This window comes from Hemitrygon akajei, chromosome 6 (assembly GCF_048418815.1).
Source record: "Hemitrygon akajei chromosome 6, sHemAka1.3, whole genome shotgun sequence".
Taxonomy (NCBI): domain Eukaryota; kingdom Metazoa; phylum Chordata; class Chondrichthyes; order Myliobatiformes; family Dasyatidae; genus Hemitrygon; species Hemitrygon akajei.
Window position 1 is genome coordinate 52,475,902 of NC_133129.1, and position 26,293 is coordinate 52,502,194.

General features: G+C 39.6%; 1 protein-coding gene across 13 annotated transcripts in view; it reads right to left on the minus strand.

Annotated features, from left to right (window-relative positions):
* The window catches only part of LOC140729065 (adhesion G protein-coupled receptor L3-like), a 558,770-nt gene extending 532,832 nt beyond the window's left edge, over positions 1 to 25,938 (minus strand). For 3 of the 13 annotated variants that reach the window (XM_073048354.1, XM_073048362.1, XM_073048355.1), the window contains exon 1: positions 25,283 to 25,933. The gene's annotated coding sequence lies outside the window, so the exon portion shown is untranslated. Of the gene's footprint in view, positions 1 to 24,819; positions 25,064 to 25,282 lie in introns of those variants that run through there. The other 10 variants (XM_073048349.1, XM_073048350.1, XM_073048353.1 and 7 more) reach the window with 6 other exon arrangements.
* Positions 25,939 to 26,293: the final 355 nt, after the last annotated feature.

Consider the following 26,293-nt stretch of genomic DNA (forward strand, 5'->3'; position numbering starts at 1 on the left):
GTCTCTGACCCTGGAACCTGGGAGTCTGAGTGTCTCTTTCACGTCCACAGAATCTTGTGTTTACTGCTTTAACTATGGAATTGTTTGTTATGTTATGATTGCACTGCCCCGGGAAACGCTGTCTCATTCTGCCCTGCAGAGCTGATGTACAGTTAGAATGACAATAAAGTTTTTGAATCTTGAATCCCTATCACGAATGCAGTCCTCTTCTCCCCCACTTCCCTTCTGAGCCACAGCACCAGAGACCTTGGTAGGTAGGTAGTCCCCTCAACAGTATCCAAAACGGTATACTTATTATTGAGGGGAACACCCACAGGGGTACTCTACACTGGCTGCCCATTTCCTTTCCCTCTCCTGACAGTCACTTAGGTACCTGCCTCCTGCAAAACCATTTATTCTTTCCTAGAGACAATACAATTTGAATTAACCAAGTTTACTCTCAACCTGTAGTCAATCGGACAGTTGTTCTTTAGTGGTTTTGTAATAATATTAAGTAACAACTAGGAAATATCCAATGTTTAATTCCACACAACTTTAAAGCATTACCCACCATCACAGTAACACTGTTCCCTAAACAAAACCAAATTTGGAAAATAATGATAAATAATTCTCATACAACAGGTACGAATCTCGAGTATATCATGAAGGAAAGAAAGTAAGGCAAAAGATGAACTTTGGCCATGACAAAATCTTCATAGTTGAATAGGATATCATATTTTATCACCTTTTATAATGATAGATTATACCAGCAGAATGCTTGTTGCTCCAGATTTCGACTTTTGCTGGATCCTGCACTCTGCGTGACAAGACATGAAGTCCAGTTGAACTTGTTTCCACCCAGAGATTTGCGAGGTGAGAACTTGGGATATTCACTGATGATTGAACAATGGTCAATTCTGCTGCTGCCCCTCGGCAAATGTATCACTCCACATCTGCAATCAACAAAACAACTAGGCCTGGGCTAATTAATGGCAAGTGGCAGTGCCAGAGAAGTAACAAAGAATGCCCTTTTCCAGTGAGAGAGTATCTAACTAACTGCCCTTAATTATCATCACTGATTCCCCATTATCTACACTCTGGGGTGACAGTCAAAATTAAGCTGAAATTCAATTGGACTGCTCATATAATCAAGAAGCAATAAGTTGGAGGAACTGGCTTCGATTATTCATTTACCTCCAAACATGCTGCCTCGCCTGCTGAGTTCCTGCAGTGTTTTGTACGGGTCGACATTTCACATCGAACTTTATATTGATGCAACACACACAAAATGCTGGTGGAACTCAGCAGGTCAGACAGCATCCATGGAAATGAACAAACCTTCAACATTTTTGACCAAGACCCTTCTTCAGGACTGGAAAGGAAGGGGGAAAAGATGCCAGAATAAAAAGGTGGGTGAGGGCAAGAAAGGTAGCTGTAAGGTGATAGGTGAAGCTAAGTGGGAGGGAAAGGTAAAGGGCAGGAGGGGAAGGAATCTGATAGGAGAGGAGAGTGGACCATAGGAAAAAGGGAAGGAGTAAGGGCAACAAGGGAAGGTGATAGGCAGATGAGAAGAGACAAGAAGCCAGAGTGGGGAATAGAAGAGGGGAGGGAAAACATTTTTTTATTGGAAGCAGAAATCAATATTAATGCCAGCAGGTTGGAGGCTACTCAGACAGAATACAAGGTGTTGCTCCTCCACCCTGAGGGAGCCTCATTATAGCACAGGAGGCAGCCATGGCCCAATATGTCAGAATGGGAATGGGAATGAGAATTGGAATTAAAAAGTTGGGCTACTGTAAAGTTCCGCTTTTGGAGGGTGGAACAGAGATGCTCAATGAAATGGTCCACCAATTTACGAATGGTCTCACCAGTGCAGAGGACCAGATACAATAGATTACCTCGGCAGATCTGCGAAGTGAAGTGTTGCCTCATCTGAAAGGACTGTTTGGGGCCCTGAATGAATGTGAGGGAGGAGGTGGGTGGGTAGATGTAGCATTTTGGCCACTTGCAGGATTAAGTACTGGGCCGGAGATTAGTGGGGAGGAACACATGGACAAAGGAATCACAGAGGGAACGATCCCTGCAAAAGAGAGGTTTGGGGGTAAGGACGTGTTTAGTGGTAGGATCACTGTGGAGATGATGGATGTTGTGGAGAATGATGTGTTGGATGTGGAGGTTCATGGGGTGGTAGGCAAGGACAAGAGGAACTTTGCACTGATACAGTTTTGATCTGAAACGTCAGCAATTCATTTCCTTTCAGAAATGCTGCACAAACCACTGAGTTCTTCCAGCAGACTGCTTGCTGCCAGATTCCAGAATCTGCAGTCTCTTGTGTCTCCAGTTATGTAAGTAATATGGCCATTATGGCAAATCAGAGGACGTGCATCCTCTGGTGAGTCACATCCCTTCTGACACTCCAAAACCTTGCCATCATTTGTAAGGTGTCTCCACTTGGCTGGATGAGTGGCCCTCCAACAACACCAAGACTGACATCACCCTGGATAAAGCAATCCACTTAACTTGTATCACATCCACCAGCCTAAACATTAATTCTCTAGCTGTGACATACAGTGGCTGCAGTCTGCACCATCTGCAAAATGTAGTACAGATACTCATTTATTTCACTTCAACTGCAGCTCCCAAATCTATTCTTTACCACCAGAGAGGTCAAGGCAAGAGGCATATGCGATCACCACCCCATTTAGGCTCCCTATCAACTCAAACATCAACCTAACTCAGAAATTGTTGTTCTATCACCATTCCGAATCCTAGAATTCCCTTCCCTCTGGTACTTTCAGAGTAACCTTCACCAAAAGGTATCAGGCAGTTAAAGTTTCCACACCACACTCCCTTAAATATCATTGGGAACAGGCAATAAATCAGAGTCTTACTGCAATGCACACCCTATTATAAATAGTTCACCAGGATAGGCATTAAAGGGGCAACACAAATGGAGTCAGTGAGCAACTGTTCTTTGAGAGAAAGACACAAAAATTGCTATCGAGTCAACGATACACATGACTTATAAAGAACAATAACAGGTCACTAAAAAATCTTATCATCAACTTGTTTGTAAAGATCAGAAAACTGGTAGAGAATGGTAGCACAGATGGTGTCCAGAGACTGAAGTAAGTTTGCCTCAGAAGATCCATAAGCCTGATTATACCCAGGTCATAATTCATCGTAGTCATCAGCACATTCTGAAAGACTTCACCATATGCTGCTAGTAAACAGAGTCTTTTATTTTCCAGAAAGATGTTCAATTAATTAAATCATAGCCTTCATAAAAATGATGTTCGCCTACAAATTAAATATAGGAATAATTAAGGAGATTGAATTTATTCTGATGAGAAATATTCTCCAGCGAAGTGTAAACTTAAAGAAGGAGAAAACTGATGAGCTAATTAACTAAAACAGCAAGATAGTACTATCTGCCAAAACCATCTTCGAGGACTTTCTCTCACAAACCTTGCTCAATAATAAACAAAACTAAAAATACCAACTCACTTCAATGACATTCCAACTATACAGATGTGCAAAGCAATTTGCTATAAATTCTTCTGCAGATCACAAAAGCTTACAGAATTGACAGATTTTCAGTTGTGAAAGGTATCTTTCAAAGTAAACCAGTTGAGTACTGACAGAGCAAGTATGTTGTTTAACAATCAATCAATAATGCATAAGACTTGCAGAGTACTGATGAAGAAAGCAAGCTGAGATATGCTAAATTTAAACTAAAATCTCTTATTTGCTTACACATAAAAGCCAGATCTCACAAAGTCCACTCATTTGGTTTTGTGAATTTGTTTTTTACTTTTGAATGTTGTTCCTCAATGCAACCAACAGCAGTTATTGATCTAAAAACTCGAGCATCTCTAATGTCCCCACCTACCACTATGAGAACCTGAACTTATCAACTGCTGCCTCTGATACTCTGCTCTTTATACAACAGTCTTTGTTGTGTATTTAATATTTGAGTAATATTGTAAGTATATTGTTTGATTAAGCATTCCTTTGTTTAAATAATACATTGCGGATTATATGTAAAAATATGTGAATTGTATACATCATGACACTAATACGTCACACTAAAGAAAGAAATGAAGTCAGTCTCGATTCCCCAGACTGTGTCTTTCTTTTAATTCGTTTAATGTTTGGAGCTGCAAAACATAACAGTGCAATGAGGAAGTTTTAAACTATCTTGAGACAGCTACCTACCAGTTGAAGTGCAGCAAGACAGCGAGGAACAGTTGAATGAAAAAGGAATCGTAGCACGTGCTCTTCAGGAGGGGAGAAGATGTTTGAGTTTAAAACAAAAAGGGCAGAAAACCTGCATTCATAAGCAGTGAGTACCGGGTGATAGTAATCACGAAAAGAAAAGCAGAAATGGCTGACTACATCGGAAAGACTAATGCGTTCCAATAAAGAACAGATAACTCGATATTGGAAATGGAGCGAACAGAGCAGTTTTTTAAAAAAAGCCAATTAAGTACCCAATGAGAAACAAGAACCAGTTTTGCTGAATGCATTAGATTTAAAGTTATAGTTGCTTAGGAGTTTGGCTGCTCCAAACAAACCAGCAGAAACGAGGTTTGCTGATATCATGAAAGTATTGCAGGAACATTTAGAACCAAAATCATTGTTGACTGCAGAATGCTTAGGTTTCATAAATGGAATCAAAAGGCAGGGGAGTCCATTTCATCTTACATGGCTGAATTGAAGAGAATATCTAAGCATTGCCAGTTAAGTGATAGGCTTGTTGATGTATTTTTATGCCTGAATGGGACAATTTAAAATTTACTACGCTATGTATATCTGTATATAGCAGATGTATTATACCTACGCAAATACAAGTTGAGATACATTCTATATTGAATTGGAGTTTAGAGCCAAGCAGGGAGGAGCATTGTGTATTTAGTACTTCAGTATTATTTGAGTAATATTGTAAATATATTGTTTGATTAACCATTCTTGTTTAACCAATTCCTTATGAGTTATTTGTAAAAATACGTGAATTGCATATGTCATGCGCTACCACGTCATATGTGCACATTTTGCTATAGAACAAACCAAGGCTCACTTCTCCTGGCTCCTTTGGTTTCCTTTCAATTAATTTAATGTTTTGGAGTTACTAAATATAACACTCTTCCTGATCAGGATAGGTTAACAAATATCCTTGAGAACAAGGGATGGGAGAGGACAACCACATGCGCGTCCAATTCTTCAAAGAAATATTTTGACAGGTACATTGATAGGAAAAGGTTTAGGGCAGGGGTTCCCAACCTTTTTAATGCCATAAACCCCTACCATTAACCGAGGGGTCCGTGAACCTCAGATTGGGAACCCCTGGTTTAGAGTGATATGAATCAAATGGAACTAGTTTAGATAGCATCTTGTTTGGCATGAACATGTTAGTTTCGATGACCAGTCTCGATGCCATATCATTATGACTAACTGTACACACTACCCCAATCAGTTTAAAATACCATGCCGAATAAGAGTTGTGATAAATGGATTTGGAAACCATCGACTGCATGCAACCACTCTCAGCTGCTGAGTCCTCAATGACAACTCTCACAGTTGTGGCAAGATAATGACAATGATGAATATGACCAGATCGTTCTCACATCAATGAACCAAACAAGTAGAGGCCTATTTCTTCATTCCACAGATAAATTTTCAATATTAAGGCTGTATATGGTATACATACTGAGGTAATAAATTTACTTCGAACTTTAAAACAGCAAAGCAAAAGTAAAATATAGAATGAAGTCAGAATTACTGGCAAAATAAAATTAGAGAGGAAAGTAGGAAAAGAGAGACAGGAGAATTTGCAGGCATATTGCTTCCAATGCTTAGCAGCACAGCAGTCGAGAATGATTCAGGCAAACCATGCAGATAAGTGGGGACTTCAATTAAGACAAATTAAATAGAAGTTTGTGGTGCTATTCTTAGAGTTTAACTTCAAGCAGACTATATAATGTATTTCATTATGGCATAAAACATTCCAAGCTGATTCACAAGAGCAATAATAAGAACAGGCACAAAAGATGAAGTACATGTGTACATTGGCAAAAGCTTGAGTCAAAGATGTAGGGCTCAAGCAACATAGAAAAGGGGTAAAAGAGAGGAAACATAAGAGCCTTGGCAGCTGAGGAAACTGACCCCATTAATGGAGCTACCAGACTGGGGGTCTAATAGGGAGTGATCACAGGGCAAGAACTGAACCAGAACAGATGAACTAGAGGACATTACAATAATTGTTGGTGAAGATAGGCAGATTATGCAGGGGTGTGAAAACTTGGCTAAGAATTATAGCAACACACACACAAACCACTGGAGGAACGCAGTAAGCTGGGCAGCATCTATGGAAAAGAGTACAGTCAACAGGGGGTAGGGAGAAACACAAGGTGATAGGTATAACTGGGAGGGGGAGGATGAAGTAAAGAGCTGGGATGTTGATTGGTGAAAGAGATACAGGGCTGGAGAAGGGGGAGTCTGTTAGATGACAGAAGGCCATGGAAGAAAGAAAAGGGGGGAGGAGCACTAGAGGGAGGAGATGGGCAAGCAAGGAGATAGGTGAGAGAAGGAAAAGGAGATGGGGAATGGTGAAGGTGGTGTTGGGGGCCATTACAAGATGCTTGAGAAATCTATATTCGTGCAATCAGGTCGGACGCTACTAAGACAGAATATAAGGTGCTGTTCTTCCCACCTAATTGTGGCCTCATCAGCAGAGCGGAAGAGGCCATGGATAGACATATCAGAATGGGAATGGGAAGTGGAATTAAAATGGGTGGCCACTGGGAGATCCCTCTTTATCTGGCGGATGGAGTGTAGCCGGATGGCGAAGCGGTCTCCCAATCTATATCAGGTTGCATCAATAGACAGGGGGCCACACCGGGAGCACTGACACAGCAAACTCACAGGTGAAGTTCCCCTCACCTGGAAGGACTGGTCTGCACCCTGAATGGTAGTGAGGGCGAAGGTGAAGGGGCAGGTGTAACACTTGTTCCCCTTGCAAGGATAAGTGCCAGGAGGGAGATCAGAGGGGATGGACAAATGGACAAAGGAGTTGCACAGGGAGCGATCCCTGCGGAAAGCAGTAAGTTGAGGGGCAGTGGGGAGGGAGATGTGCTTGGTGATGGGATCCCATTGGAGATGGTGGAAGTTGCAGAGAATTGTGCTGGACAGAGGCTGATGGGGTGTTAGGTGAGCACTAGAGGAACCCTATCCTTCCTAGGGTGGCTGGAGAATGGGGGAAGAATTATAGCTTAATTAGGAACCAAGGTATGTCAACCCAAGCAGATGGAAAGTCGAAACAAGTTTTGGTGCAATTACAAACATTTGCGGTGGTATTCAGAATGAAAAAGAAATTGAGCAGCTGTTAAGTGAAAGCAGAATGGAAATCCGATGTCAAACCGAAAGCAAAATTTGGAATCTCAGTGATGACATAGACGTGGTCCTAAGCTCACCTGAAATTCAACACCAGTAATAATGATGCAACCAGAGGGTATTTTATACAGCATTTATATCATGCATTGTGTAAAACACCCAGAATTCTTCCACAGTACTTCCCAAATCTATAACACCAAATAAACAGAGAACTTGTAAATGTATTAAGGCTCCATTCTAAATTGCAGCTAAATACTTTGCTATTACTGCTTTGGTAGGAGTCAACATTCCCAAATTCCCTATCAACACATGGGGAAGACGTTTACCATAAAGACTCCATCAATTCATTGATGTGGCTCACCCTAGGCTTTTCAACAGCAGTGAGGGAATTAGAGCCTGAGGGATTTGTGGCAATCTCTGGAATATAATAAGGTGTAGGATCAAAAGCAACCAGTACCTCATAGAGGAACTTGGCTGGGCTTGGAGACAGGAGACAGTGGGATACCCCAAAAATTTGGTGTTAGACTTAATGCTAGTCTAAGCAGCACATGACTTGGACCTAAATACAAAATACATACATCAGAAATTAGTGTGAAGCAGAAGAGAGATGGCAGAAATTTAATATAGGCAGCTGTAAAATACTGCACATTGAGAAAATAAAGCAAACTTATTCTGTGGATGTCATACAAAGAATCAAGGTAAAAGAAACTTTAGAATCAAAGAAACATAGAAAACCTACAGCACAGTACAGGCCCTTCAGCCCACAATGCTGTGCCAAGCATGTACTTACTTTAGAAATTACCTAGAGTTACCCATAGCCCTCTATTTTTCTAAGCTCCATGTAATTATCCAGGAGTCCCTCAAAAGACCCTACCGTTTCCACCTCTACCACTGTCGCTGGTAGTCCATTCCATGCATTCACCACTTTCTGTGTGAAAGACTAACCCCTGAAATCTCCTCTGTACCTACTTCCAAACACCTTAAAACTGTGCCCTCTCGTGTTAGCCATTTCAGCCCTAGGAAATAGCCTCTGACTATCCACACGACCATTGTCTCTCATTATCTTATACACCACTATCAGGTCACCTCTCATCCTCTGCTCTCCAACGAGAAAAGGCCGAGTTCACTCAACCTATTTTCATACGGCATATTCCCTAATCCAGGCAACGTCCTAGTAAATCTCCTCTATAGTTTCCACATCCTTCCTGTACTGAGGTGACCAGAATTGAGCACAGTACTCCAAGTGGGGTCTGACCAGGGTCCAATATAGCTGTAACACTACCTCCCGGCTCTTAAACTCAATCCCACAGTTGATGGAAGGCTAATGTACCATATGCCTTCTTAACCACAGAGTCAACCTGCACAGCAGCTTTGAGCGTCCTATGGACTCTGACCTCAAAACCCCTTTGATCCTCCACACTGCCAAGAGTCTTAATCATCTGCAGATTATCTTCCCCTTTTACATGCTTCTTGTCTTTCTATAACCTGCTGCTATTTACCATAATGTTGCCAATTGCCTTATAAAAGTATGCTTACATTTGCAAGGATAGTACCCTTTATTGCTAGATTTAACCCATGAATTTTAATTGTGAAGAAGGGCTCGAGATCAAATCCTCCAGGCAGAACTCTGGTTTCCAGTACATGGAACAGCTACATCTTAATCCTGTTGCCTTTTAGCCAGATTTCTGACTTCTCACTAAAACCTATCTGGAGACACAGACAAACTACATTCATGCTATTATGATGCCCACTACACACACAAAATGCTGGAGGAACTCAGCAAGCCAGGCACCATCTATGGAAAAAAGTACAGTCGACGTTTTGGACCAAAACCCTTCAGCAGGACTGACCGAAACATTGACTGTACTTTTTTTTTCCCATAGATGCTGCCTGGCCTGCTGAGTCCCTCCAGCATTGTGTGTTGCTCGGATTTCCAGCATCTGCAGATTTTCCCTTGTTTATGATGTCCACTATCTCTTTTACCACTGCAAAACCAATAGGTTAGTTGTGCAAGATTTTCCCCTTGAAAGTCAAAGTCATTGTCATAAACTCAAGAGATTCTACAGATGCTGGAAATCCAGAGCAACACACACAAAATGCAGGAGGAACTCAGCAGGTCAGGCAGCATCTATGGGATGAGTAAACAGTCAACCTTTCAGGCCAAGACCCTTCTTCAGGACTACATGTATTTGTGAATTTGACAAAGTTATTGTCATATGCATAAATACATTTATGCACAGGTGCAATGAAAAACTTACTTGTAGCAAGCAGTATCACAAACACATAGGATCATCTAAGCAGTACTCAGAAGAAAAATACATGTTCAGGCTTCTGTTCCTCCTCCCAGTGGCAGCTACATGGTGGGGATCATTAGATGTTTCAGAAGGTACCACTGATATGAAAGATGTGCCCTTGATGTATTCTAGTCATTATTATATGAATATCAAAAAGTGCAAATGATTGAAACACCCAGCAGGTCAGGCGGCATCTGTGGAGAGAAAAACAATTAATTCTTCTGGTCAAAGTGTTTCACGAGAACTGGAAAGAAGAAAAGAAGTCAGGTCATCGTCCAACTGAAGAAAATCTCTGGTTTCTCTCTTCAAGGATGCTGCCTCACCCAAGTGCTTCCAGCATTGTTCTTTCTTTTTCTGCTCATTATTGTACTTCTGTTTCTACATTTTTTTTTACTTCTCAAAGTGCTTCTATTTTCTCCTTTGATGACAAATTCCATTACTCAATCACCTTCATTAAAATGATCTATAGTTCACCCAAGTACAGAGTGCAATAATAGCTGGTCATCTTATACTCAATCTTTCCTTAATGAATTATTAATTGCACAATGGTACCTCTGCCATTTCCTCATCAGATTTCTTTGAAATCCTCCATAAATTTTAAACCAGACAAGTAGCATTATCTTTTGAATTTCATTAGTTCAATATTGCTCTGTTTATTTTACATGCCATTATATCATTCTTTATCTCATATTCTAACACCATAGTCATCTGATCTGTCTCCTTGATAAATACTGAAGCAAAGTATTTAACATTTCACCTCCTGTGGCAGCATGTCATCCTCACTTGCTCCTGAACTTGATGGGCCAATTCAAAGGGCAGATAAGTCAACCATATCAATGAGTCCAGAAATCACTAGATAAATGACAGATTCCCTTTTAACAAGGATATGTGAAGGAGATTGAGTTTTAATGCCAACCTGACAGTTTCATCGTTACGAACACTGATACTTTCTAAAATATCATACCTCGGGCAGATGGTAAATAGCCAAAAGCATTAAAATCTTTCCACTTGAAACGGTTACTTTTTAGCTTAGCTGAAGACTTCCCATATATACATATCACCAAGAGAGCTCTCTACTATCATTTAGAAAACAATAGGTTATCATCTTTGAAAATTAACATAATCATATAAAAAGTCCAGCAGATTCTCCTTGCCCTAACTCCTCCTCTTTATTACATTTCATTCTGAAGCACATTTTTATTTTTGTTATCTGGACCATATTCTTTCTGTTCCACTTTACTGGCAAGCATTTCCTTTAACACCAAGCAAACCAGTTTATCAAAGTCTTTCTAGCTACCTCAAACCAAAACAAAAGATGCCCATTCAAGCATTTGGGACCCTTTCCAACAAGCCGTTACCCCTCTCACTCACAGCTGTAGTATTACATTCAACAGCCCAGCAAGAATGGTTGGAGGAGGTATGCTTTTATCAATGGCATACTCATAAATTTTATACTCTAATTACAAAATACTGTTTGTCTTACTTCTAAGTAAATTTAGCAGGTCTCTTTTTGCAGATCAAAAAACCAAAGCAACTCTGGAATTTATTACATTAGGTCAACACATGATTCATTCTGTGTAATCCAATTCAGGAGCTAAGATACTCAAGAATAACTGGACAACCAACACTGCTTCCAGAGATGGACATGCGTCATGGCTGGCATACCAAAACTTTAAATTAAATAAGAAATTTCAATTGGACAGGCACAACAGTGCCCTGCAAATTAAAACACTGGTGTAAAAGGAAGTCTACAATTCACAGTGCTTTTATGCTTTGTACATTATGCTCCTCCATAACACCATGAGAGAAATGGATCTAGCAAATTTAACACTGGATCAAAGCAATAGCAGGCAAGGATTATATATTTTACTTGCTACAAATAAGTTTTCTGCCATCAATCCCAGTTTTGGTTTATTCCCGTGGCAGAAAATGCAGCGGACAAAACAGGAATTAGATACAGAACATTTACAGCATTTCCTTTCAGGACTATGGTGGGGTTCAAATGGCAAATCTTAAAAGTTACAATGATACATACCAAATATCTACTGAAACTTCATGCAAAAAACAAGTTTCCTTGTTTGCTGGTATTTCAGCAATCAAGCAAGACAGCATGTGTGGGTTAAATTAGTTCAATGACTCACCTTTTGCCTGGACTAATCCCACAATACACTGATCATCAAACGAAGTAAGCATTTAAGCTTATTATCCCAATTAGATAAATCTTCAGAGCAGCTCTACTTCAATTTGCATGGAAAGAAATATATAGATTAGGATTAATAAATGGCCATAATAGGGGGCTGCCTATTTCAGGGAAGCGAATGAAAGTGATCAGAAAATTCAATCCACCTGAAGTGCTGCAGCAATCTTCCCCAGAAATGCACTAACAGCTCGGTGGCCCGATTGGCTTCTGTCCATCACATCACATGTGATTGACTACATCTTGCCCAGCAGGATTAGGCTGACCTAATCCAACCCAGAGGCAAAGATCAGTACCATTTTAATTAAGAAGTCAGCCTTCCACACAGAGTGAATAATGTTCTTTAAAATATTGACGGAATGATTGAATGGTGGTAATATACTCCAAGGCGGCAAAGAACAGGAGATGCTAATTCTGAATCCTCACAAGTCTGTTATTTCATTTTCTCACATTGCACCACACCATTCACTTCACTCTACAATGAGTTTCAATGTCAGGATATACAGCCGTGAGCAGCAGATGAATTGGTACAGTCAATGTTATTTATCACACAAGGAGCTCTTCTGTATGCACAGGAACTAAACCCTGGCCTACTTCTTCCTAGTCCCAAGTGCCAAGCTGGTGGAGTGATTGTAGCACCCTTTATCCATGCTCTAGTTACCATCAACTGGCTAATTACACACCAGGGATCAGATGCAGGGCAACGCTACTCTGGCTAAATGACAATATTTTATGCATCATCAATACTTCCCAGGTTGTGCAGCAAGTAAAATCACAGTTTGTTTTCCAAGGTCTAGCTGTATCTGCATTTCAGATGCTACAAAGTTGAGAATTTTCAGCATTTTCTTTGATAAATCGTTGTGTTACAGCATATGCAATTCTTATTTTGTTTTTAGCTTAATAAGGTCCTTGCATCTTTTTGTCCATCTGCACTATTCACCGATTTGTTTTTCTGTGTTAGGGGTGGGGTGTTTGATGCTCTTGTTGCCACTGCAATTTAAATTTGGGGTGATTTATCAAGTTTTTTGTCTGGGTGGGAATTGAATGTATTTCTGTGAATAGCTGCCATGGTTTTGTTTGCTTTGTGGCTGTCTGGAGAAGACGAATCTCAGAGTTGTATACTGCATGCATACTTTGATAATAAATGAACCTTTGAACTATCACTATAACACCATACAAAGCATTCTGCCTTCTTTTTAATTCCGCAATGGACATATGTACAGTACGAGTTGCCTGAATGGCACACAAAGCTTTTATTTTATTGCATCACAGTGTGTGTGACACCAAAAACTAATACAAACACCCAACATTTTTTTGTTAAATTTGCAGTCAATTTTTTATTATGCTGTACTTCAAGTACACACGGTAAATTTCATCAAAATCCATCTCATACTCTGTAAAATACATTGGTAGTGTCAGTACTGAACCTTGAATCACTTCAAGATCATTTGGGAAAACAGATGGAAAACACACTTTATCCTTTGTTAACTGTCCAGAAATGCAGCAATTTAATTACAGTAAAGAAATACACTTCCTTTGAATAAAAGCATAGCCCACTGAATTGGTTAGGAGGTTTTGTAAAACAAACTGGTAAAATATGTTACATTTAAGCGCAAAGAAAAAAAACAAAATCTGCCATAACAACCAGATTTCCCATAATGCAATGGAAAGAACTTCCCATGAAGGTCATCATTAAAATGAGTAATGCACTCAAAACTGGCTTGTGAAGGAAGCTTTGGTGATCTCTTAATCCAATTCCATACAGTATTTTGGCCATACTAAAACTGTTGAAGCTACGAAGGAGTTAATATCTGCTGTATCAATTCTAGTAAAAATGTGTCACTTAGTCCTCTACATGCAACAAAAAATGAACATCAATTCATTTTAAAGTTTTTATAATAATTGTTAGTTCTGTTTTCAAAAACATGAACAATTCCAAGCAGAACATTGACAGTTATACACATTGATTCAAGTTCACAGATCCATCCTATAAAAGATTTTATGTCAACTTTAACCAGTTAATGTAATTTACTGACAAAACCTCAGAGCCAGAGAAAGCTGTTCAACCCATTGACTGTGATTCATCAATGTAAATCATAGGTGATCTATATCCTAACTGGCCTTGGTTCCATGTGTTTTTGCAAGTAATACCACTGGGGCTAGTGGGCGTAAGGATGGGAGGGTGTGCAGTATCAGCTGTGTACCTACCAATCTCTTTTCTTTATTAAACATCCTTCCCTGGCAGGTGAACTGATGTATTAAAGAAGTCATTGTTCAGAAAAAAGTAATGCTCATTCTTCTTCCAAATTATTTCATCCGACCACCCACACTTAGAACCTGCAACTTCATCTCAGTAGGATGTTCACACAAGTTCAAATTGGGTTCCAAATTCCCAATTGAAAAAGGTTCAATGGTTCAAAGGTTCATTTTGTCAAAAATATGCATGTACAACTCTGATAACTGTCTTCCGTACTCTAGCTAAAGATGCACATGTACAGAGCATTTAACTTCAGGAATAAAATAGGGTTTGAAACTGGCTGTCATTGTAGCTTATAACCAGACTTCAGAAGCAGGTATTACAAAAATATTGGAATTAATTATATACATCTAGCAACAATCTAGAGTCACTTTCAAATCTAATTCTATTTTTTAATTAAACATACATCTCAAATACTCACTAATTCCATTCAAACTGCAAGTTGATTTCAAAGACTCCACTATTCAACAATAATGGTGACTGAAAAATCTCTGACTTGCTTTAATATACAAAAATCTTCTGGTCCATCTGCACTATTTGAAATACTTCAACAATAGTTCATTCACACAGAATTAAACAATGAGCTGCTCTTGTTGCTCATCAGACACAAAATTAGTTGTCACAATAAAAAGGGACTATACTTGTAAATCCAGCCAACAGACCACAACACAAGCCCAGCATTATACACATAGTTCCAGCAGCAGTCAACAGTAAAGCTTCCAAAAACTGCTGAGAGAATGATGGGATTCCCCAAGATTAGTCATAATAGCTCCCTCTGTTGCTAATAAAGTTTTCTGACACAGTTGATGGAACACAATGAACACAATAATTTTCAGTAGGTTCATTTGAAAATAGAATTGTTTTTGATTTAGCTCAGTGCAGAGGGAGCTTCTAAATAGTATGAACACTACAGCATCTAAGACAACCTAGTTGCCTATTTTCTCGAACAATTAAGAGAAAGCCTCAGCCACAAATATTGAAAGCTGTTCACTGTAGCAATTCTGTCCAAATTCTCCTTATAAACCAATTCCAAGATACAGATCATTACAACCACACATGTGAGCTAAGATTGCTCGACTTTATGAGAAATTTCACTATCCCACTGCAAACCTTCTACACAATAAATACATTTGCCTTAGCATACATAATTACACTTAATACTGACCTCTTTTACAAGTCTAGTTTTAATCAACTCAGAACATCAAGACCCAAATACTGGGCACAGATAATGTTAGTACCTCTTAGATAACTTTTTTTTGTGCCATGACACAGGCAGTTTAGGTATCAGTTGTGAAAAACAATTCGGCTAATAAGGATTTAATACCAGTGTACTCAGGAACACATGCTTTGATAAAAGTATCTTCTGTGAGGAATTTTTGTATGCATTAAAAATATGTTAACTATTGGTTTATTATCATCATGCCTACCAAGATACAGTGAAAAGCTATGCTTGCATACCATCCAAGCAGATCACTCCATACATCAGTACACCGAGGTACCAAAAGCAGAATATAGTGCAGTGCAGGTAGGCAAATAAAACGCAAGAGCTACAATGATTCAAGAGGTCCATTGAAGTGTCTGATGCCTAATATTCATTTCCAAGATAAGCACAACACTGAAGAAGGGTTTTGGCCCAAAACATCCACTGTTTCTTCATTTCTATAGATGTTGCCTGACCTGCTGAGTTCCTCCAGAATTCTGTATGTGTTGCTTTGGATTTACAGCATCTGCATTTCTCATGTTTCTGATAAGCATGGCACTGGCTGATCAAAAATTATAGGCCACCCCTAATAACTCTTCAGGAACGGCCAAGCCATCTTCTTAAATTGCAGCAATCCTTCTGGAGAAGATGGAATTGATTAGAGGGTCCCCACAATGAAAAGGAACACCAATATATTCCCTCATTGGGATGGTAATCTAATTTGAAGGCAACCTGCAGGTGGTGATTCACCTTCAACATGTTTTGTAGAAAACACATGCAATGATGGCACGTTCCCATTTGTGGAAAGAAGAGGTGACAGTCAGACCTCCACATCATGTTCCACTGATCCACGCTAGTTCATCACAAACGCAACCTGTGCCTTGTAAATAATGAAAAGGCTTTGACCTGTCACTTACTTTAGGATACCTATTTCCGCCAAGCATGTTTTTTAAAAAAAAATCAATAATTGTTGCCACATAAGCTCTGAGACTGGTTACTGGAGTTTTGGGGAGCTTGACTGAAGAGAGTGAGGGGTACAAAGGGAAGTTAATCAACAATAGTGTAATTAAAAGTCATGATGGCATAGTAAACTGTCATCTTGTTAGAAATGATATTTACCTGGAACTTTATTACCCATGTCCAAAAGTTGCCCGAGTCTTGCAGGTACGGAAAAGCTTTCTCACCTTTGAAGTTGCAAACGTCACAATCCATCTCCTCTGTTTTGACTTTCTACTGGAACAACGTCCAAAAACTGGTTGGGCCTGGGACGCTCCTTGAAGAATTCCTTATGATGTTTTATTTCTAACAAATAGACCTGTTTTCATCTGTATAAAGGTATAGCCCCAACCACTGCAACCTTTCCTCCCTGATCCTATTAGAATGTTCCAGAACTAAAATGGAAACACGACTGCATAAATAACCCTTTGGAATTCCTTACAAACCATTTAGTTAAGGAAAGAAAACAGAGAAAGTAAAGGGTTTCTTTATGTGGATCATTATCAAACCAATTGCTTCTCTTCCCCATCCTCCACGCACAAATGTCAATTTGAATTTTTAATCATCTCTCTGGCTTTCAAAAGCATTGGTTTAGTATGCAAGTCAAATTTGCATCAAAAGCCAAATGTACAGGCAGAGGAGGATAAAGCTCATTAAAGGGAGAATATGCAAAATTCTGAGCAACACACACAACTGATGAAGGATCTCAGACCAAAACATCAACTGTTTATTCCCTTCCATACCTGTTCCTCCAGCATTTTGTGTGTGTTGCTCTGGATTTCCAGCATCTGCAAAATCTTGTTTTTATGATACACTGAAATGTAGCAGACTCGACAGCCAACACGAGGAAGCATAGCTCTGAGTTAGTCTTCAATCATTTTATTTCACACTAAAACCTAGCCTGAGTTTTAATGTAAGATGCCCACTGCATCACTAAAATGTTTCAATGAAATGCAGGCAATTAAATATATAGCAAGATAATGCTAATATTACCAATAACAATAAGTTCAACATTGATTTAATATTGTCTGAATCATGTTTCATTGGACAGTGACACCAGTGGGTTTGTCTCATACAAGTTCAGAGGACACAGCAAATGATATCAATCCAGCTCTTCATACCTGTGCTGACATTTTAAAGTCTTTCTCTACACCCACACAAATCTCTGTAAATTAATCCAATTCCACACTAAGCTGTCTGACAGTACAGATGTGTGCTCTTCATAAATTATCAAATGAGAAAATGGAAGACGGGAAAAGGATATACTATATTACCAAGGCTGACTTTTCACCCTTACCTAGTTTTGTTAGCATCTCTCTTTTTTTTTGGAGGATTCCAGATGTTATCTTTGCCAAGTGGGATAATGCACTGGATGAACTCACAGATCTAATCTATAGCAGAAAATCTTCAGCAAGGAACCTGGTCACCAAAATCATTCATCAGCAACCACTTGCACCAGAGGTAAAAGCAAGCCAGGTCAGGTTGGCAAAGCGCAGAAAGTGACCAACACAAGAAGTGCAAATGGGTTAAATCAATAATGTTAGCAGTGTGACTATACAGTAAGAAATCTAGATTGCTTTCAGACCATAATCCATTCATAAACCACAGAACCATATGTGCAGGCATGACACTAGAAGAAGGAGTGCAAAGGAAAACTTAATTGTGCTTTTTTTTTTAAAGCAATTCAACAATTCACACAAGTTTAGGGAAACAGTACCAATAACATTATTTACAATTAGTAGCTGACACAATTACATACTGAACACTGTTGTGCTTATATTCTTCTTGTCAAACCGGAGACATTCACAAGATATGAATTAAGGCAATAAAAACTACACAGACATCTGCAGTTAATGGGTGGGTAGCTACTTTTAACTCTCTTTGAGGGATATAATTTGAGCTTTTAAGGTTGCATACAATGTTAGTAAAATAGGGAGCGTGATCACCCTTTGAAGGGTTTTGTTTGTAATCACTGTGAGTCTTTCTACATTAGGGTCAAGCAGATATACAGAACAGGTAAATACTTTAAATAAAATGTGTGTTTTCATCAAACACAAACAGGAAGAGAGAAAAAATACGTACCTTGTGCCAAGTACAAAGGCTAAAGATGAACTTTTTTCCGTCATTCTAAATAAATTCTACTAATGAGATAATTTTATCCTAGCCAGGACAAAATTGTTTTGCAAATACAAGTTCTCAGGCTACGAATCAAACTAAAGCATTCACAAAGCAGAAACACATCACACAGATAATGGAACACTTACATTGTATTTTCTTTAGATAGTAATGGCTTCCCTCGCTGGAAAACATTCCACAATTACCAACAATCAATCTCCAATTATGCCACAATTTCAAGCACATCAAAAAAGTTTGTTTCTGCAACTGAACACTGGAAATGAATTAACAACTGAAGTAGACACAATGTTTATGTTTGAGATTTATTTGGATAGGTGATGGAGATTGCCATGTTGAATTTATAACATCTTTTCCCATCCGGGATGCTCGTGAATATTTCTTAGAGCAATGTTTTCATTCTGCAGAGTAGTTATCCATGGGTTATATGGATCACCAGAAAGCCGGATTTTCTGCATTTGTTTCTATTCAGTTTTTATTATAATAAAATTCCTAAAAATGTCATGTTTTTTGAACATCCAGAAGTTATCATTCCAAGTTTTTAAATAAGAGAATTTGTTAAAGTTGAAGCTCATTGTATTGACGGAAATTTATTGACCAGGCTGAGAAACTGGTTGACAGAAAAGAGCAAGGTTAAGAGCAGTATTTAAATGAGCAGGATCTGACTGGTGGCGTCCCACAAGTACCATTTCGACCACAATTATTCACAATATTTATAAATGATTCAGATGATGGAACAGAATGCCATGTATCCAGGTTTGCCAATGACAGAAAGATAGCAAGCATTAAATCATTAAATTATAAAGAGCTATTAATAATGCTTGAGTCATTAGAGGAAACTATGGCCAGTAGATTTCAGTGTTGTCTTTAGACTTCAGCTTTTGAATCAGAACTTTCTAAAAGAGTGAAAAACTAGAACCAGCTAGGTCCAAAAAGAGACTTTGGAATCCATGTATCTTAGTTGTTAAATGACATGGGCAGAAACAAACAAAAAATAGCCTTGGTTTGTACAAATCTGGACTCCAATGACACACTCTCTGGTTTGAGAGGCTGGTACGAGTGTTTTAAACAGAATGATAACCACGCTACAAGAGAGATCAAAAAATGGAGAGGTATTCACTGGATCTTAAAATACCTGAGGATGACTTGTTCAGTTTAAGATATTAAGATAAATTTATAGAGTTAACTGCAAGTTTTTCCACTGGTTGGAGAGTTTAAATCCTTAGAACTAACTCATGCAGGGGTTATATTTCAATATTGAGAGAGTAGCAAAGATTTGGAATTATTTTCTATAATGACAATTGGTGTTTGGCTAATTGTTGTGTTCAAGTCTAAGAGAGATGCATTTTGTTCTGTTAACCCAAGTACTTGGCTACACAGGAAAAGGCAGTCCCATGAAATTCAATCACAGACTAGGGAGTCAATTGATTCCCATTTAGTCTAATCCTGATGCCAAGTTCTTGTATCACTTAGAGTCCCCATGATGATACTCATAACTGCTGTTAGGTCAGGAGCTCCAGTGCTTTCATCAATATGAAGGAATACAAATGTTTTCAAATCAAGAATGTGTGTGGCTTCAAAGTCAATTTGCAAATGGCAGCATGTTTGCCCACCCAGGCACAAATCTAGGAGGCAATGCAGTTAGTACATGTTATAACAGTGAATGGAGAACTGGTCAAATGAGCTGTTTTGCCCTGGAAAGTGCTGATCTTCCAGCGTGGTTGGAGCTACATCCAACCAGGCAAGGGCACATCCCTTCACATTTGTCACAGTCATGACATATTATACACTCAGTGGCCACTACTTTTTATTTATTTATATATATATATAAAAAAAGTACACCTCTGCTCCTGCTCATTAATGCAAATATCTAATCAGCCAATCATGTGGCAGCAACTAAATGCATAAAAATATGCAGACATGGCCAAGAAGTTCAGTTGTTGTTCAGGCTAAATATCAGAATGGAAGAAAATTTGATCTAAACCACATTGACCATTGAATGATTGTTGGTGCCAGGTGGGGAGGTTTGAGTATCTCAGAAGCTACTGATTTCCTGGCATTTCATGCACAACAGTCTCAAGAGTTTATAGAGAAGGGTACAAATACAAAAAAAAATCCAGTGAGTGGCAGCTCTGTGGGTGAAAACATCTCATTAGTAAAAGAGGCCAGAGAATGGTCAGATGTGTTCACGCTGACAGTAACTCAAATAACCAAGCATTACAACAGTGGTGTGCAGAAGAGCATCTCAGAGCCCACAACACATCAAACCTTGAAGTCTAAACCACTCCTCTACCTAATAAAGTGTACACATATAACATATTGATTCTACAGAACCTAACGTCCACTCCTCATTAAGGGTCTCAAACCAAAACATCCAGACAAGAGTGCATCCTTTCACATTCCTACCATGCATTTTGTGAATTGTTAACAAAAATACTGAGGAACTAGGAGTTGAGTTAATCACAACTTATGACCAAACATTTGGTCTACATATGTAGCTGCATTATTGATGAGGCTGGTCACTGGGGAATGACTCAGGACACTAACAGCAGCAAAACTTGGCAACAATAATACCACTGAACAATAGTGCCTCTTTAGATGTTGGTCATCACTCACAAGTGGTTCTAAGATATGACTGTTAATGTTATCTAGAACTTGTACATGGGTACTGACAGCTTCATTATAGAGTCATTGATAAGTACAGATCAGAAGCAGGCCTTTTACCCCATCTAACCCATGCGAAAACCATTTAAACTGCCTACAAAACCATCGTCCTGCACCGGGGACCACAGCCCTCCTTACCCCTACCATCCATGTATCTATCTAAACTTCGCTTAAATATTGAAATTGAGCTCACATGCACCATTTGTGCTGGCAGCTCATTCAACACTCTAGCAACCCTCTGAGAGAAGTTGTTGCCCCACATGTTCCTTTTAAACTTCTCACCTTTCACCCTTAACCCATGACCTCTGGTTGCAGTCCCACCCAACCTCAGTGGAAAAAGCCTGCTTGCATTTATCCTATCTACACCCCTTTTAATTTTGTATAACTTATTTGTCAAGCAGAAATGCAATGAGACAAATCTTTTAGTAGCATAGCATGGGATTTACATGCAGCACTTTACACAGAGGCAAATGAAGGGGAAACGAGGATGAGTAACATAGAATGCAATGGGCAACAGTAACTAGGTCTGCTTCCCACCCAGAAATGCAGTGAGTAAACTCCCACTCAGAGGACAGGCCAAGTGACCCAGTTCTATGTTACAACTTCTTAGTCTACTGTGAAGTGAACCGCCAAAACATTTTGATGCTGGTTATTATTCATTACTTTTGTCTGCTTCAATTTACTCAATTGCTTCTCTCCAGATAACAACCCAATTTAACCACAATCATATCTGAACTTTATCCCGCTGTACAAATGCCTTAAAATGTCGATGTGCTTGCATATTCCTAAAGTGTTTTTCTTTCATAACTCCCCACATCCAGCCCCAGGCATCACTGGAGTGTGCCAAGATAGACACACAAAAATGACTACTTCTGAACCGACTCAGCTATCCAGCTCTGTCTTTATTCTTAAAATTCTGATTAATGTTTAAAGAAAAAAAGAGAAATTTCATTATATCCGCACTTCTCCCCACTATCTTCACATATGACAGAGCACGGAAACAAAATATTAGTAAACTCCACCTTCTTCCTTCTACCCATTACAACACACTACTGCTCAAGAATTTAATCATTCTGCTTTTATTGGCAGCCTAGTAAAACAATTAGCATGAAGCATTGTGCGTCAGTTTCAACTGCACAAATGATCTCATGTTCCTGTGCAAGATATCAAAGCTGACTTTTGTCCAGAAACAAAAGAAATCCATGCATCACAATCACAGCATTTACTGATAACTTCTCATGTCCTGGCAAATGATTTCAACCAAATAATCAACCAAGTTTGGTCAAAACCCTCTTGTAACCAACCCAGCAGTTAGCATTGTGTAAACAGAACAGATTTGGAGGATAAAATGAGTTTAATGAGCCATCTTATACGTCCCTTCCATTCAGAATAAACAGCCTGGAGCTAGTTTCAAGATCTAGCAATACAAAGCCACATTAACCAATAGCAGTATGAATTTAGTGCTGAAGCATTCAATGGACTGTTCCTCAATTTACGAAGTAAGATGACAGAACTGAAAATATTCATGACTGCATGCCAGAGCTTAAATCACTAAATGAAGGATTCTTATACACTCTCCTACCAAAAATGAGATGTTAAAGTCAAACCGGATGGTAGCTATTTTTGGCAAGGTCAAACTTTATCTTTAAACAAGTGATCATTAGAGCACAAATAAACATCTACTCTGTTCACTATGCTTACATGAGGGTAACAATTCAAAATTGTGCCCCATTTGAATAAAAAAAACTTCGGAGCCACTCATCACCTCATTGGAAAAAAAACCGAAACCAAATGAATTAATCCAAAGAAAGAAAGATAAAATACTCCTCGGGCTTTGATTAGAAACTAAACAGCACTTGACAAACTAGAGATCAGAAAACAGGAAAAGGATTAAAGTTAAATAGACAAGCACATAAATATTTAAAAATAAGCTGTGAAATGTTTTATCTTCCCGATCCCAAAAGATGGCTAAGAATTCATTCTGGATAACTGGAAGACAAACTTATTCCAGTCATGATTTATATCCTCTTCTAAAAATCTAATAATGGTTTAAAGAACCTCTGGCCACCAGATTTATTTTTTTTAATATTAAAATGGTGAAAAGAGAAATGTACAGTGGCTCCATTCTAATCCAGTTCCTTAAGTTTTTAAAAAATTCTTTGGAATCAATGCCCACTCATGCTATAAATAAATACCATTCCTAATTATTTACTATGTCTAATATTGAAACAGATTCCAAAACAACAGCACTGTAATTATGACTACCAAGTGGATTTGCCAATCTCACAATTCAAATCCTTCAATACTTTTTTTTCCCCTACAGAATATAAATATGCATTCAGCCAAACATCTTGAGCACAACCACGTTGATAAAGATCATCCACCAGTCAAGGACTAGGACATGCACTGGTTTATTTCATAGTTCAGTATCTACCATTAGCAATAATTCATAGATTCTTATGTGACGATAATAATTCTGCACATTTTCATCACTGAACTGAACATATATGGAATCGGTCGTTACAGACTCCTAAGGTAAGCTGCCTATATGTTAAATGGCTTGTGATACCAATCCTGATGTGCAGTCCTCAAACCATTTTCAATTGCAATCATATCAGGTTATAAGCCCTACAATCTCAAAGTAGACATTCCACCTTTTCAAATCACTGCCTCACCCACCAGGGTTAAATGGAATTACAGAGCTGTCGTGAATATAGTTCAGTCCACGGGGAAGACATTCACTTTAGCACAAGTGCATAATTTGCTTCAAATCACACACGAATCTCTCGAATCCTCCCGTCCATTTGAACATACCATATAACAAAAAAAAACTATCTCTTTCCACGGTTCAAGCCAAATGAGTAGAATTTGCCCCCGGTTACAATCGATAGAATGACAACTACTGCAGCAGTAATGGTGGATAGTTCCCCTTACAAAGAAAGAGCACTATCTGGTCCCGACACCCTAACCTGCTGGCACTATGAGCTATTCCGAATGAACTGCCGGACTCCCTTTCTTCTCCCTTGGACCCTTGCAATAGCTTTAGAAAACCGGGTGCCATTGAAAAACTGCTAACAGGGTCAGCTGCTTAGGGAATGCTTTTTAGTATTCAGGTTAGTCAGCCAAGCAGAACATCAAAAAACCTACCAGCTCCTCGCCATTCTCGCAGGCTTAAGTAAAGCAGAGTTACTAAGACAATACTGTTTCTCTACTCGACACAAACTGCTGAGCAAGTTAACACTTTTTACCAAAACCGCCTCTATTGGATCTTGGAAAGTAAAACTCACTGCATTATCAAGAACTACAATAAAAAACATAAGTGCGTGTCTCTGTGTAGCTGAAGTCTCCCACGCACTTCAGCATGCATACGTTCATTCATAACTAATGAAAGGTTTTGAGTGACCATTTATCTCACGTTAGTTACACCGTGGAACCCACAACAAATTAGAAACGTTGAGGTGCAATCCGGTATTGATTGGAACGACTGGAAAGGATTTCGATCGCAGCACCATCGACAGAAGCCCGTAACATTCTTTTACAAGACTCAAGACTGATGCCATTACGAAAGTAATGGTTAGCGTGAATAAATGCCATGAAGCTCACACAGCGTTATCGACACCAGCGGCAACTATCGTTCCCCTAAAAGTCCCAGACTTCTATTTTCCAACAAATTCAATATATCCCAGTGATATGAACTGCACCCTACCTTCGCCGCTCGTCGTGAGGCGCCACTTTAAAATACACACAGCATTCCGGAATCCGAGGTTTCTACAAACCATTGCTCATCCAATAATCCCATAAATAGGGAAGCCACATTTCTGTACGGAACATCTGTTCCAGCATTAGTATTCCTAACATGTTGAAGGAACGTGTTTTCCGCACCTAGGTATACGAAGAATCGACCCGTAAATGAAACACGGTCCGCTTCCCATTAGAACGACGTGCAAATGGGAAGAGAAACAAATCCAACACACAATGAAAAGGGGAATCACAAAACAACTGGGTTAGGGACGAAGGGAAGGGGTTATTAAGGCGTAAGGTCTGAAGCAAGGGAGTGTGTGCGTACCGAAGATGAAGTGAATGCAATTAATGTAAGAAGGCTGGAGACGGAAGACGCGGTCCATATAGATGGTGTGTGTGGGTGCACAAGTGCATCTCTTTATTCTTACCACAGAGCACTCTTGCTGGAAGATAAGCTCCTGTTGGGTAGAGAGCTTGGCTCTAGAAACGTTTAGACAACCCTGTGCATGCACCGAGCAGGCAGAAACGACGTCCTCCGCTCAACCCCTGATGCGACTGAGCTCCATTCGCGTCTCCACCTTCTCCTCCCTGTGTTCCGGTGAAGGAAGGCGGCGGCCGTTCACTGTGTGCAGCTCCCTCTCGGCGGCGGATGGTGCACCGGGGACATCTCGCAAGCAGCCATTCGGATGGGGGTGTCGGCTGTTCCGCTCTGCCTCACGCTCCTGAACTCTTTCCCCTTCGAAAGGCTGTCCGAATATGCAAGACTTGGCAGCCCGCAGCCTTCTCAATCACTCTCCTGTGCCCCCCTCTCCGTGTGCCGCAGTCCAACTCTCCGCCGCTTTGGGTTTTTCTTGTATCCAGTTATTGCCCCCTTGGTTTTATTTTGCCCTCCTCCTCCTCCCTCTTCCCTTATATTTCGTCTTCCTTCAAGAGCCCGGCGCTCCCTTCCATACAATCCCACACTCCACACGGAGAGAGAGAGAAAAACGTCCTTGTTCAACAAAGCTGCCCCGCTTCCTTCCTTCCTCGACCTCCCTGCCACCACTTTCGCCAAATTACACAGCCCCCCCTTTTTCACCCACCCCTCCCGTTGGCACACAAGCTGGCGAAACAGTGAGAAAAATGTTTGCTTACAAACAGAGCTCCGCCAAATAAACCTTGCTCTGATGCTGCTTTCAAAAAAAAACGACGAGGGAACGGGAATAAACCCTGGCGCTGGATTATGCCAGTAGCTTCCGTTTCACAGTGCGCCCTGGTAATTCAACATTGAGACGGTTTTTTTAAAAACTGATATTCAAAGGAACCCCCCCCCCCCCGACTCATTGCAAAGTTTATGGATGGAGGAATAGTATACATTATGTTTGCAAACCCTCCCGTCATTTTCCTGCAAAGAATGTTTTCTTTTACATTAGCGTACATCTGAACGTGTAAGTAATGGA